This window comes from Pseudonaja textilis, chromosome 14 (genome assembly GCF_049901715.1).
Source record: "Pseudonaja textilis isolate UNSWEBS1 chromosome 14, rPseTex1.2, whole genome shotgun sequence".
Classification (NCBI taxonomy): Eukaryota; Metazoa; Chordata; class Lepidosauria; order Squamata; family Elapidae; genus Pseudonaja; species Pseudonaja textilis.
The window spans coordinates 9,283,478-9,297,277 of NC_142003.1; the positions used below are offsets into that span (position 1 = coordinate 9,283,478).

A 13,800-nucleotide genomic window follows, 5' to 3' on the forward strand; every position below is an offset into this window, starting at 1 on the left:
AGACAGGGGTGTGATACGTCGTGCTTTTCCTAGAGAACATGGGGAACCTAGAACCTAGAATATCACGGTTGCTCTTCTCGGCACTCTTTCTCCTGCCCGAGCCGGGGTTGGACTAGAAGACCTCCAAGGTCCCTTCCAACTTGGAAGGGACCTTGGAGGTCTTCTAGTCCAACCCCGGCTCGGGCAGGAGAAAGAGTGCCAAGAAGAGCAACCATGATGATTAGGGGACTGGAGGCTGAAACATACGATGATCGGCTGCAGGAACCAGACATGGCTAGTTTAATGAAGAGAAGGACCAGGGGAGACAGGATAGCAGTATTCCAATATTTGAGGGGCTGTCACAGAGAGGAGGAAGGGGTCAAGCTATTTTTCCAAGACACCCAAAGATCAGTCAAGGAGTAATGGATGGAAACTAAACAAGGAGAGATTCAACCTGGAAATAAGGAGGAATTTTCTGACAGTGAGAATGATCAAGTGATGGAACAGAAGATCCCTTCGGACATTGTGGGAGGCTTTCAAGAAGAGACTGGACTGCCATCTGTCAGAAATGGTGTAGGGTCTCCTGCTTGGGTGGGGTGGGGGTTGGACTAGATGACCTGCAAGGTCCCTTACCACTCTGTTTAACCCCAATACCATTTCAGACAAACGGTTGTCCAGTCCCTTTTTTGAAAGTCTCCCCTGTTCGATCACACAGCACCAAAGGAGGATGCAAGAGGCGAAACTGAGGCCCTGGAGCAGATCTGACCCCCTGAAAGGGTCTCTCTTTTGCTCTGTGTAGCCTGGGAAGCAAAATTTGGGGGCGTTCTGCCCCAAACAGAACTTCCCAGATTCAAAACAGGTGTCGGGTAGCTTGCTCGGCAAGTCGCTGCCCCCACCAGCGGATATTCTGAGTCTGTAGCTCTTCTCCACCTGCCACAATGTGTTATTTCCGGTGGGTAAAGGAGACAAAGCATTTTGGGGTCGTGTCCTGGGGGTGGGCAATGCCACGTCGGTGCTTTCCGCACCTGTGCAGGGGAATTGCAGGATCCCTTTGCCAGGAGCGGCCTCAGAACAGCGGGCAAAGGAGGGCCAGGGAGCGAGGAAGTGGAAGCAGAGATGAACGAAGAGGCAAGAACTGAATAAGCAAACAACCTGTCCGCTAAGTTCTCACTGGCAGTGTTTGTGTAGTTTGTGTGCGATGCTACATACTCAGTTTCTTAATGCACATAGCACTTCCAAGCTTATTGCTTGTCTCAACCCCCCAATGCTGCGCTCATGAATATCAAAAGGACCCATTTAATCATAAAGACCCTAAACTCAAGTAATCTTATCTTTCCTTTCCTTTCCTTTCCTTTCCTTTCCTTTCCTTTCCTTTCCTTTCCTTTCCTTTCCTTTCCTTTCCTTTCCTTTCCTTTCCCTACCCTTCCTTTCCTTTCCCTTCCCTTCCCTTCCTTTCCTTTCCCTTCCTTTCCTTTCTCTTCCTTCCTTTCCTTTCCTTTCCTTTCCTTTCCTTTCCTTTCCTTTCCTTTCCTTTCCTTTCCTTCCCTTCCTTTCCTTTCCTTTCCTTTCCTTTCCTTTCCCTTCCCTACCCTTCCTTTCCTTTCCTTCCCTTCCCTTCCTTTCCTTTCCCTTCCTTTCCTTTCTCTTCCCTTCCTTTCCTTTCCTTTCCTTTCCTTTCCTTTCCTTTCCTTTCCTTCCCTTCCCTTCCCTTTCCTTTCCTTTCCTTTCCTTTCCTTTCCTTCCTTTCCTTTCCTTTCCTTTCCTTTCCTTTCCCTTCCCTTCCCTTCCTTTCCTTTCCCTTCCTTTCCTTTCTCTTTCCCTTTCTTTCCTTTCCTTTCCTTTCCTTTCCTTTCCTTTCCTTTCCTTTCCTTTCCTTTCCTTTCCTTCCCTTCCCTTTCCTTTCCTTTCCTTTCCTTTCCTTTCCTTCCCTACCCTTCCTTTCCTTTCCCTTCCCTTCCCTTCCTTTCCTTTCCCTTCCTTTCCTTTCTCTTCCTTCCTTTCCTTTCCTTTCCTTTCCTTTCCTTTCCTTTCCTTTCCTTTCCTTTCCTTTCCTTTCCTTTCCTTCCCTTCCCTTCCTTTCCTTTCCTTTCCTTTCCTTTCCTTTCCTTTCCTTTCCTTTCCTTCCTTCCCTTCCCTTTCCTTTCCTTTCCTTTCCTTTCCCTTCCCTTCTTTTATTCTTTTATCCCTTCCTTTCTCACTCTCTCTCTCTCTCTCCCTCCCTCCCTCCCTCCTCTTTTTGAAGACCCATCAACCAAACTCATGTTTTGCAGAGGACAATCATACATGGAATTCAACTCCCAGATTTCACCAATCTGTACAATGACTGGGAAATTCTGGGAGGTGATGTTCATATATCTTAACATTGGCAAGGTTAGGAAATACGGTTCTAGAGGATCCCAGGTTTTTAGTCTAGTCCTAACTGGGCATTAGATGTCACTCAGTGGTGGGATTCTTTTTTTTTTTTTACTGCCAGTTCCACTAACCTGCTTTCCAGCTCCCTTCTCCTGTGCAGGGCAGCCAAAGGAGACCCAGCCAATCAGCTGGGACTCAATGGGACTCGGACAAGAGATGGGGTTAGCAGGGCCAGTAAGAGGTAGGATTTGCCAGTTCTCCAAACTACTCAAAACTTCCGCTACCGGTTCTCCAGAACTGGTCAGAACTGGCTGAATATCACCTCTGATATCACTACATCTTCAGCCGAAGCATCTTTTACTACTGAAGCCTCAACATCAGCTGTTTTTTTTTAAAAAATGTTATCAATAACATTTTCCATCCAGTTGCTTTGGCAGCTAGGATGAGTAATCCAGTGGTTCTCCAGATGTTGTTGGACTATAGGCCCCATGTTCTGTCTTTTAATTGCTGGCTGAATATAAAGACAGTCAGGCAAACTCTACAAAGGCTTCCATACAAAGTTTCTTTATTGGGTCACAAGGCATCCTCGAAGTCTAACTCACGGTTATGTCGAGATCCATCTAAATGTCCAATCTTTGCATAGCTGACTTCATAGCATGAAATTATAGTGATCTTCACCCCATAACGATGGAGCAAAGGGTGAGACACCAGCACGGGGCTGGGGTCCAAGCAAGAGTAAAGGAAATTCCCCCAACCCAACCAAGGGTCAGTTCAGTGACCAATCAGGATTACGGATGTGACCACGTGACATGAACTACATTTCCCATGATGCATTAACTATATTTACCATGAGGCATTGCCTTAAGGGGACAGCGCCCAATTCCCAATTAACTATTCCAATTCCCAATTAACTATATACTGTCTGGACAGCGCACCCCATCACAAGTTGTACTGGCTAGTGTTGATGGGAGTTGGAATCCAAGAGAAGGGAAGGGAAGGCCTCATGGTTTGGTGTTCGATGGGAAAATGAAAGAAATCCTCTTGAGGAGAGATCTCCAAACTTGGCAACTTTAACCCTGGCAGACTTTAACTCCCAGAATTCCCCAGCCAGAGATGAAGTCCGCCAGGCTTAAAAGTTGCCAAGGTTGGGGACCCCCCTGCTCTTGAGCACATTTCCTTCAACAAATGTGAGATACAAATGTTGAGAACAGGCCTTTGTTACAGGAATCCACCTGGTTCGTTGAGGCAACAGGCTGTACATTTCCTTGATTTATGTAGTTCTTAAGGTTGAGAAGAAGCTTGGAGGTTTTTCTAGCCCAGAGTAGGAATCTTCAGGCAAATGCAATTAATACAACGCTTCCCATTCTATTTCATAATATATAGGTCTCCTGCTTCATGAAAAAAAAGAAAAAAAACCCCACACCATCTGGTGGAATTTAATGAAGGACTCGAGGCTGCAGGAACTCCTCTGATTTTTAAAATGGCGCAAGAACATTGTTGCAAAAAAAAGAGTAAAAAATATGTTCTCCTACAATGTCTCTGACTTAACATACGATGACATCCCTTCCCTCTAGGTCAGGGGTGTCAACACACGTCATTGTGGCAGTGTCATGTGACGTATGGGGACTTTCCCCCCTTCGCTAAACCGGGTGGGGGTGGGGCCAGCACGTGACACATCTGGCCTGTGGGCCACAAGTTTGACACCCCTGCCCTAGGTAGACCAGATCAGGAAATCAACTCCACAGGAAGGCTAAAACTACCATGTTTCCTCAAAAATAAGACCCTGTTTTATATATATATATATATATATATATATATATATATATATATATATATATATATATATATATATATATATATATATATATATATATATATATATGCCACCAAAAAAAGCATTAGGTCTTACTTTTGGGGAAACAGGGTACATTTATTGAATCCACTGACTAAGCTCACTTGCGCGCATCGCTCCTGGCTTCCTTTTCGCTGTCAGAGGCCTTCAGGAACTTCTTCTTCTGCAGCCAGCAAGGTTTTCCAGAAGGCCTCTGCAGCAGATAACAGCTCCGGATCGATCCAGAGCTTGGTTATCAGCTACAGAGGCCTTCAGGAAAGACTTGCCAGCCTTGAGGGCTGCAAAAGAAATGGGCCGGTGAGGCAGGTGTCAGAGTGTGCGAGGCCTGGGCTACAACTGTCAAAAGGTAAGCAGTAGGGCAGCTCCACCGCTCCATCCCCACCATAGCTTAATTTTTACCTGTGCACTCTGGAGTGGGCGGGACCTTAATTAGGGCTTATTTTGAGGGGTACGGCTTATATTGGGAGCACGTGTAAAAATCAAGCTAGGACTTAGTTTCAGGGTAGGTCATATTTTTGGGGAAACAGGGTATATTTATTGAACTGGCTGTCATCCCAGAATTTTGCACATCTGTTGGTTCTGGAAATCCTCTGAATCCTTATGTTGCAGTGAATCGGGTATGTATCTGTCTGAGCCACTTCTCAATGTTATCTCATTGCTCTGGACTTAAGAGATATTTTATCCTTGTTGTCCTGGCCACGGAGCTTACATCTGTCTGCCAAGGTCATCTTCCTTACAGTCTACCCCACAGATATGGTGATTCCCCAGAACTGTGTGTATAAATCCATGGATTAAAAGCATCAAAATAAATCTTGGTTTAAATCGCACAGAATTTGGAATTACCACAGACTCTCTACGATCCCTTTGAATTACTGGCAAAAATGACTGGTCACTCTGCAGCCCCTGAGTGAGGAAGGGTAGAAGAGTTGGGAAGGAGAGAAAGAATGGCGAAAGGAAGAAGAGAAGAGAGGCAGCAGGAATAAAAATCAGGAGGCCATAAAAAGAAAGAAAGAAAAAGATTTAAAAAAATAACTGGAACTGGGAGGAGGGTAGAGAAAAAAAAGAAATCCCAACAGAAATCATCATCCATCATCATCATCTTTACAGGAATACAAATCTTGTCCTTTTACAATAAATGGGAAACCTTTTCTGAGCTTTTTGCTAAGCATGGGGAAAAAATGAAAGGGTGATTTCTGGATTTGAGATTAGAAAGGGTTGAATGTGGTTACTTTAGAAAGGAACTATGTCCTATTAAAGAGGAACGAGAGATAGTAAGGTTGCCACTATTGAAAGAAATGATATCTAGCATCTTTTATTCTTTTTCTTTTGCTCTGTTCTGTCTTCTGCGCTTTTTCTTTTATCTTTTCTTTTAAAACTTTTTTTTAAATTTTCGTATTTATTTTTTTAAGGCTGAAAAAAAAATCTAGTTAAAAAAAAGAAAATCTACTGGAATGCAAGTCTCCTCACCAGGTGGCCTGGGCACTGACCAGTTGAATCCCGTAATAGCTGCTCTTCACATGAATTTTCTTTCCTTTGGATTCTTGGTTTTCAAAGGCAGCTCTGGCTGGAGGCTCTTCAGAGGAAGGATGGTTTCAAAGAGAGCGCCATCCTTCGTAAAGCAGGACACGGGGCTAACCTGCAAGAGAAGACAAGGAGGTAAGGAAGATCCTGTTGGGCTGAATTAACTGCTATAGCTTCTACACAGTGTTCTTCGGGTGTTCTTCAATAGGGTAGCCAATCAATACAAAAGTTGCAATGGTGCTTCTAGGTCTCAGCTCACCTCCAAAACAAGAAGTTCAGAAACTTCAGAAGTTAGAGGAGAGACCATTAAATGAAGCCTTTGTCAGCATGGCTGCTAACAAATGTCAGGTGTTTATTGTGGGTTACTTCATCCCTGAAGGTTTTAAAGAAGAGATTGGACAATCATTTGTCTGAAATGATAGGGTCTCCTGATTGAGGAGGAGGTTGGACTAGAAGACCTCCAAGGTACCTTCTAACTCTTGTTATTCTGACTCCCAGAACTCCCCACCCAGAATTTGAGGAGTTGAAAGTCCACGCATCTTAAAGTTGCCCAAGTTGAGAAAACGTTGTTGTATTGGCTGCTAAAGGGAAGGAAGGCGAGAGTGACTTCAGCTGGGAACTAGGGCATTTCCCCAAGTCGATTTCAAACTTTGAAAGAGGCAGCATGGGAAAACCCACAATATCGTTTGGAATAGAATAGAATAGAATAGAATAGAATAGAATAGAATAGAATAGAATAGAATAGAATAGAAATAAGAACTAGAAATAGAATAGAAATAGAAACAGAAACAGAAACAGAATAGAATAGAATTAGAATTAGAATTAGAATTAGAATTAGAATTAGAATTAATAGAATAGAATAGAATAGAATAACGGAGTTGGAAGGGACCTTGGAGGTCTTCTAGTCCAACCCCTGGCCTAGGCAGGAAACCTTACACCACTTCAGACAAAGGGTTGTCCAATCTCTTCTTCAAAACCTCCAGGGATGGAGCATCTCCCAACTTCTGAAAGGAAGACGTTCCACTGGTTAATTGTTCACACTGTGAGGAAATTTCCCTTCAGTTCTAGGTTGCTTCTCCCCTTGAGAAGCTTTGGATGCTTCATCACTGAAAGTTCTTAAGAAGGACTTGGACAACCCTTTGTCTGAAATGGTATATACGGTCTCCTACCTGAGCAAGGGGTTGGACTAGAAGACCTCAAAGGTCCCTTCCAACTCTGTTATTCTGTTATTCTATTATATCATCATCAACACCCGTAGCAGCTTTAAGAAACACATCTTGAATGTTTAATTTCAATGCCATCAATAACGTCAGGAATTAATTGCTGATGCTCTTCTACTTTCTATAGCTGCAAAGTAGCAAAGGAAGGTTTTTTTCCCCCCCCTTGTTGACCTTCACTTGCCCAAACTGGCATCGGTGCAGCCCACCCAGGGCTGCCCAAGGAGTAACAGCTTGATGCAATGAAGGACTTTTCAGCCAGATCAGGAAGAAACGCTTGCTGAGCTCAATCTTTGTGCCGAACAGCTTGGGACAAAAGATGCCCAAGGAGGAAATCAATGGGAAGATGGCCAGATGATACTATCAGGACAAGGATGGTGGCAGCTGTAGGCCTGGGGAGAAAAAGAGGAGGAGGAGGAGGAGGAGGAGGAGGAGGAGGAGGAGGAGGAGGAGGAGGAGCATCAGGGTATGCAAGGATGAAAGTTTACAACCAGTAGATCACTTAAGGGTGAAGGAATTACACCTGGCACGGAGTAGAGGGAGCTATGGAGATGACCTTGGAGAAAGAATCTACAAGCTGTTGGTGCAGAAGAAACATGCTTTAAGATCTGAGAGAGAGGAAACTGTTGTGGCTCTGATTCTCGAGCCTGTGCTGTTAGAGGAAGAGGACTCGGAAGATGAGGAGGGGGAACTGGGAATGCTTTCCTCCCCAGGACCTTCCTCCCTGATAATGCCTCAGGTTTCATCAGACAACCGAGAGGAACAGCCTGAGATTAATCAGGAGGAAGGCATATTGGAGCAGCCCCTAACGGGGAGTCAAGAGGAAGAATGTTGGCTTGATCCTAAGCAGCATCGTAGGGAGAAACGTGAGCAGCAACGTAGGAGGCGTGGGAGGGTCAGAGAGTGAGCTGAGTCATTGAGCCACACCCCACAGGGGATAAAAGTGGGTGTGTTGTCGGTGGGACAAAGTTTGATCTTACTTCAGGTTTTCTTTGTGAATGATTTTTGTGGTCTGCCTTGTAATTTTCTGTAAGTAGCTTTTTACTTGTTATCAGTTCGGACTTGGCAGGCAGAGCATGTTGGAATGCCAAGGACGTTATCAGTTCCAAAGAATTAACTCTGTGAAGTCCGAGCCAGCCTGCCTGCTTGTGTTCGTGTGAGTTTGTACTCTTTCATCTTTTGGAAAGGAGAAAGGTGAGACAGAACAGGAAACTACAGGCAGTCTTTGACTTACGATTCAACTGAGCCCAACATGTCTGTGCCTAAGCAAGACAGTTGTTTAACAAGAGCTTTGCCCTCTTTTACGACCTTCCTTGTCACCGTAATTAAGTGAATCACCGCAGTTGTTAAGTTAGTCACGGGGTTGTGAAGTGAATCGGGCTTCCCCATTGACTTCCAACTCTGTTAAACTGTTAGGACTACCTGTGTTATTAAGAGACCAAGACTAGAAAGATTAAGTTATCATAGCCTATTTTAATAAACCATAGCTCTAGTCTTTTTTTTGTTTTGAAGTCAGTTTTTTTTAATCTGCTCTACTTTGTAGGGCCAATCAATCCTACAATTTCCCTCTTCTCTTCTCTTCTCTTCTCTTCTCTTCTCTTCTCTTCTCTTCTCTTCTCTTCTCTTCTCTTCTCTTCTCTCCTCTCCTCTCCTCTCCTCTCCTCTCCTCTCCTCTCCTCTTCTACAAATTGTTGGGCACAGAAGTTACTCTGAATCTCTTTGTAATACTCTCCCACTTCTCTGGACACATATTTCTTCTGGACCTGCTGTTTTCCTAAGAGCTTCTGGATTCCAAGGTCTTCTCCTGATCCCCTGTCTGGGGTGATTCAGATTTAAGCCCATTTCCTATCACCAAAATTCTCTAGATCAGGGGTCTCCAACCTTGGCAATTTTAAGACTTGTGGACTTCAACTCCCAGAGTTCCTCAGCCAGCTGGCCGAGGAACTCTGGGAGTTGAAGTCCACAAATCTTAAAGTTGCCAAGGTTGGAGACCCCTGATCTTTGAACCAGTTGCTCTTTCTCGGAACAACACACCTCCCAGGATTTTTTTTCTGACAGGGAGATCAGGAAGCATGAGATCAACTTCTCCCCCTATCCCAAATGTGGGTACACACCCCCTTCATTCCCTAACAGGAAATATATCTGCTCCCAGATCATTTCAAGGAGAACTTTTACCACTCTCCCCTGGGGCAAGTGTTTTCATCCAAGGAGAAGGGTGATTATCTCAATGAAATATCAGAATTGACATTCCTCAAGTCTCAAGTTCAGCCAGGAACCTGCGCCAAATTATTGGTTTCCAAAATGGGTGGTTTTGATCAGATAGTCATGGGTTCCCAACCTTCTACCCTGTTTTGGTAAAAGGTTTTGGGTGGAGATTTCCACTATCCCGATCCAGTCGGAAGTAAAGAACGGCTGGTTGCAAAGACACCAAAGGAGACCTCTGTGTTCTGAATATCCCTTGGCGGAAGTCATAACTTTCCTTTTCCTTCTTTCCAATCCCAGGGAATGCTGGGAAGAGGCAATATAATGGGAAGTCAGGATTCTCTTTGTTTCTCCGTCAACATGACTTTAAGATCTAACCGAACAGAACTGAGATCCAATTTGGTGTAGTACAGGAAAGATTGATTCCAAAAACGAGCCAGGAGTTGCTTGTATGCTCATGATCCTAAAGTTGTGATGGCAAACCTCTGGCATGCATGCTGGAAATGGCATGCGAAGCCATCTCCGCCAGCGTGCGAGCTGTCGCCCCGGAGCAGGTTTACAGGCGGATCATCGGGTAGCTGCCACGCATGTGTGGGGGTGGGGCACGCATGGGAGATGCGCATCTCTGCGCAGAAATGCACGGGGCACACAGGATGCATTGCCTTATGGGTGCTGGCGCGCGCACACTTTTGGCATGGGAAAGGGTAGCCATCACTGTCCTAAAGTGATGATGATATGATGATGATTTAATCCATTGAGTTGCATCCAACTCTTGGCAATTCTATAGGCATATCTTCTGATCTTGCACAACTTTGAGTTGTTCTACGTTCTGGTTGGGCTCAGCCTTGATGGTGTCCAGCCACTGTTCTTCTTTGATGGCCTGGTTTCCTTTTCCTGCTAATTCTTCCAAACATAATTGCTTTCCCCAGTGAATTCCCATGCGTTGTCCTCTTTTAATGACACCATAATCCCTTGCGGGGTGGAGTCTGGGCAGCTGAATGGGGCTGAGTGTTCACTGGCCGGATGCCCTTCCTGTCACCAATGCGGAGTTTTGTTCAGCTGATATATTCTCATTGTGTCTGGTGAGAGAAACATCTGCCCCTAACTGGGATCGAACTCGCAGCCTCCTGATCGTGAGGCGAGAGCTCCCCCTCTAGGACACCGCACCACTCTAGTGAATTCCCACGCATAATAAGTGAGACACAGTTTTCTGATCTTGCAAATCCTGAAGTACAAGTCCTAATTACTACCGCGTTTCTCATATAATAAGACCGGGTCTTATTTTTATTTTTTTGAGCCCCGAAAAAATGGCTAGGCCGTCTTTTCAGGGGTGACTTAATTCCCCCCCCTCCTTGCATCTTTGGGCGGGCGGGCAGCGACGGCTTGGATGTTGACCTCGGCATTGGTGGGGCACTTCGTATCGGGGTCAACGCAGGGAGCACCATATCCGGGTGTGCCACAAAAGTACTTCCTAATGGCAAGACCCCCCCCCATTCCCCCCATTTCGCATGTTTTAATATAGGCCATAATTTGGGGGGAGGGGCTTAATTTCATTTCATGCCCATAAAACATGCTGGGACTTCCTCTTGGGGGAGGCCGTATTGTTGGAGAAACAGGGTAGCTTCTGCTGAAAACATATAAGAGCAGTTAGGAACGAGCCCAATTTTTCTACAGTAACCGTGTCTATATATGTGGGTTCATATCTACAGGTAGTCCCCAACTTACGATGGGACTGGGACTTCCACTGCTAAGCAAGAAGGTTGTTGAGTGAGTTGCATCCAATTTTACCACCTAAAAACAACTGTAAGTTTAGCAAGCTGTTCAAAGCTGCGACACCGAGAAAAGTGGCCCTCAACTGGTCCTCACCCTTATGACTGTCGCAGCATCTCCATGGTCACATGATTAAAATTCCGGTGCTTGGCAACCGGCTTGTATACCGTTGCTGCATCTTGTGGCCATGTGTTTTTTTTTTTTTTTTTGCAATCTGCCCAGCCAGTTTCCAACGAAGTCAACAAGAAAGGAATCAATCCATCAGAATAGAGCTGGAAGGGACCCAGGAGGTCTTCTAGTCCAGCCCCCTGCTCAAGCAGGCGATCCTATATCATTTCAGACATGTGACTGTCCAGTCTCTTCTTAAAAACCTCCAGCGATGGAGAACCCTCAACTTCTGGAGGCAAGTTGTTCCACTGGTTAATGGTCTTCGCTGTTAGGAAGTGGCTCCTCAATTCCAAGGTTGCTTCTCTCCACGATGAGTTTCCACCCGTGGTTTCTTGTCTGGCTTTCTGGTGCTTTGGGAAAATAAAAGTTTACCTCCTCCTTTTTCTTCCTTTCCTTGGGGTGGATGGAAGCATGGAAGCCAAAGAGGCTGCATACGGAAGAGAGAAGTTTGGAAAAGTCGAGAGGTTCACACACCCAACTTCCTGGGCAATTCATCCCTAAAGAAGGCAAGGACACCATTTTTCATTCAGGGGGAAACTCACCCAGATTCGCTTCCCCTTTGGAAGGAAACAGGGCAAGCTGAATTTTCTTAACCATCTGCAAGATGGTTTTACATTGTATAAGCCACCTCGAGTCGCCATGTGCAATATAAATAAAATTAAATAAATAAGATTCACTTCATAACTGCAGGGATTCATCTAACAACCAAGGCAAAATACTTATAAAATCAGGTACGACTCCCTTAACAACTGCGTGGCTTAGCAGTGGAAATTCTGCTGCCAGTTGAGGTCGTACATCAAGGACCAGCTGTAACAATACACGAAAATGTACAACAATTGTGTACCTAAGTTCCTTAACGGCTCCTGAGGATTCACTGACCTCTTTTCCCCTTCCTAACTCCACGCCCCCACCCCTACCCCAAAGCCCCATCACTGCCCGAGTCCATTTAAACAGCTTTCTATATTTAATCTTGCCTTTGAGAGCAGGTGCCGTTTCAAGGATTGGGTTAATTCGTAACCCATCAGCAGGTCTGTGCTAGAGATCCTGGGACAGATTGTAGAGGCCTGTTACTTCTGGGGTGGTAGGGCGAAGGGCTCTCTTGATGGCAGGATAAGGGAATTCACTCGGCACGTTTCAAACCGAGTTTTCATCCTGGAAAGCTTGCAAGTTTTGGTCCTAGCTGACAGATCAGCTCATCCTTTCTCCATCCCAATCAGAGGTGGTATTCAGCAGGTCCTGATCAGTTCTGGAGAACCGGTAGTGGAAATTTTGAGTAGTTTAGAGCAGTGGTCTCCAACCTTTTTCGCACCAGGGACCAGTTTCACGCAGAAACACTTTTTCAGGGACCGGGTAGGGGCGTGAAGGTTCCAATAACAAAAACCTTAATCAATGCTGGGTGTTTTGTCTCCATGTGGCGGTGCAGTTTTGATGGTTTCATGGCTTCGTCGTTGTCTCGTTTACCCTTTCCCAAAAAACTCTCCAGTGAATTCTGTTTCTGGCTCATTTTGTGAGGGCTAGCTTGCAGTGCTGATGCAGGATAAATACGCGCCAAAGAGTCAAGCGCGGAAGTTAGGCGAGGGCGGAAGTGGTTGTCTTTCAAAATAAGACACCCGGAAGCAAAAACATATTTTTATATATATTTTAATCACGATTATTCATTCTTTGCGGCCCAGTACAAAATGATCCACGGACCGGTACCGGTCTGGGGCCTGGTGGTTGGGGACCCCTGGTTTAGAGAACCGGTAAATATCCCCTCTGACAGGCCCCGCCAACCCCATCTCTTCTCTGCCTCCCATTGAATCCCAGCTGATCGGATGGGTCTTCTTTGGATGCCCTGCACAGGATAACGGAAAGCAGGTTATTGGGGTAGGGAGGGAATGGGGACTTTGCAATATCCTCTCTCTGCCACGTCCACCAAGCCATGCCAGGCCCACAGAACCGATAATAAAAAAAAATATTGAATCCCACCACTGATCCCAATGTACTTCTCCTTTAGCACAGTGTCGCTGATGCATTGACCAGAGAGATGTTCCTTTCCAAAGATTCCTGGATTGGGGTATAATTGCCTCTGGCTGGGTCACTTTCAAAGCTGTTCAGAGGGCAGATTTCTGTTGTTTATATTGTTGAAAGGAAAAATCACTGGGATTGCTGTGCAGAAAAAAAATATAGAGAGAGGAAGACGAATAGAGAATAAAAAAGTAACAGTATAGGAAGGGACCCTGGAGGTCTTCTAGCTCACCCCCTTGCTTAAGCAGGAGACTCTTTACTATTCCAGACAAATGGCTGTCCAATTCTCTTCTTGAAAACCTCCAGTGATGGAGCATCCACAACTTCTGGTGGCAAGTTGTTCCACTGATTAATTGTTCTCGCTGTCAGAAAGTTTCTCCTCAATTCCAGGTTGCTTCTCTCCTTGGTGAGTTTCCATCCGTTGCTTCTTGTCCTGCCTGCAGGGACTTTGGAGAATAGCTTGACCGTCTCTTCTTCGGGGCAGCCCTTCAAATATTGGAAGACTGCTATTATGTCTCACACACACACCCCAGTCTTTCTCTTCATTAAACTAGACATACCCAATTCCTGCAATCATTCTTCATATGTTTTAGCCTCTGGTCTCTTAATCATCTTTCTTGCTCTTCTCTGCATTCTTTCCAGAGTCTCAACATCTTTTTTATATTGTGATAACCGAAACTGGATACAGTAAATGCTGGGAATGAAGGTGCAAAAGAATGATCAAGGATGGAA

At 45.2% G+C, this 13,800-nt stretch overlaps 1 protein-coding gene across 3 annotated transcripts in view; it reads right to left on the reverse strand.

Annotated features, from left to right (window-relative positions):
* PRR35 (proline rich 35) overlaps positions 1 to 13,800 on the reverse strand; it is a 33,934-nt gene that overhangs the window by 9,521 nt on the left and 10,613 nt on the right. The window contains exon 1 of one of the 3 annotated variants that reach the window (XM_087912447.1): positions 5,671 to 5,814. The exons of the other annotated variants lie outside the window; for them this stretch is intronic. The gene's annotated coding sequence lies outside the window, so the exon portion shown is untranslated. Of the gene's footprint in view, positions 1 to 5,670; positions 5,815 to 13,800 lie in introns of those variants that run through there. 3 annotated transcript variants of the gene reach the window in all.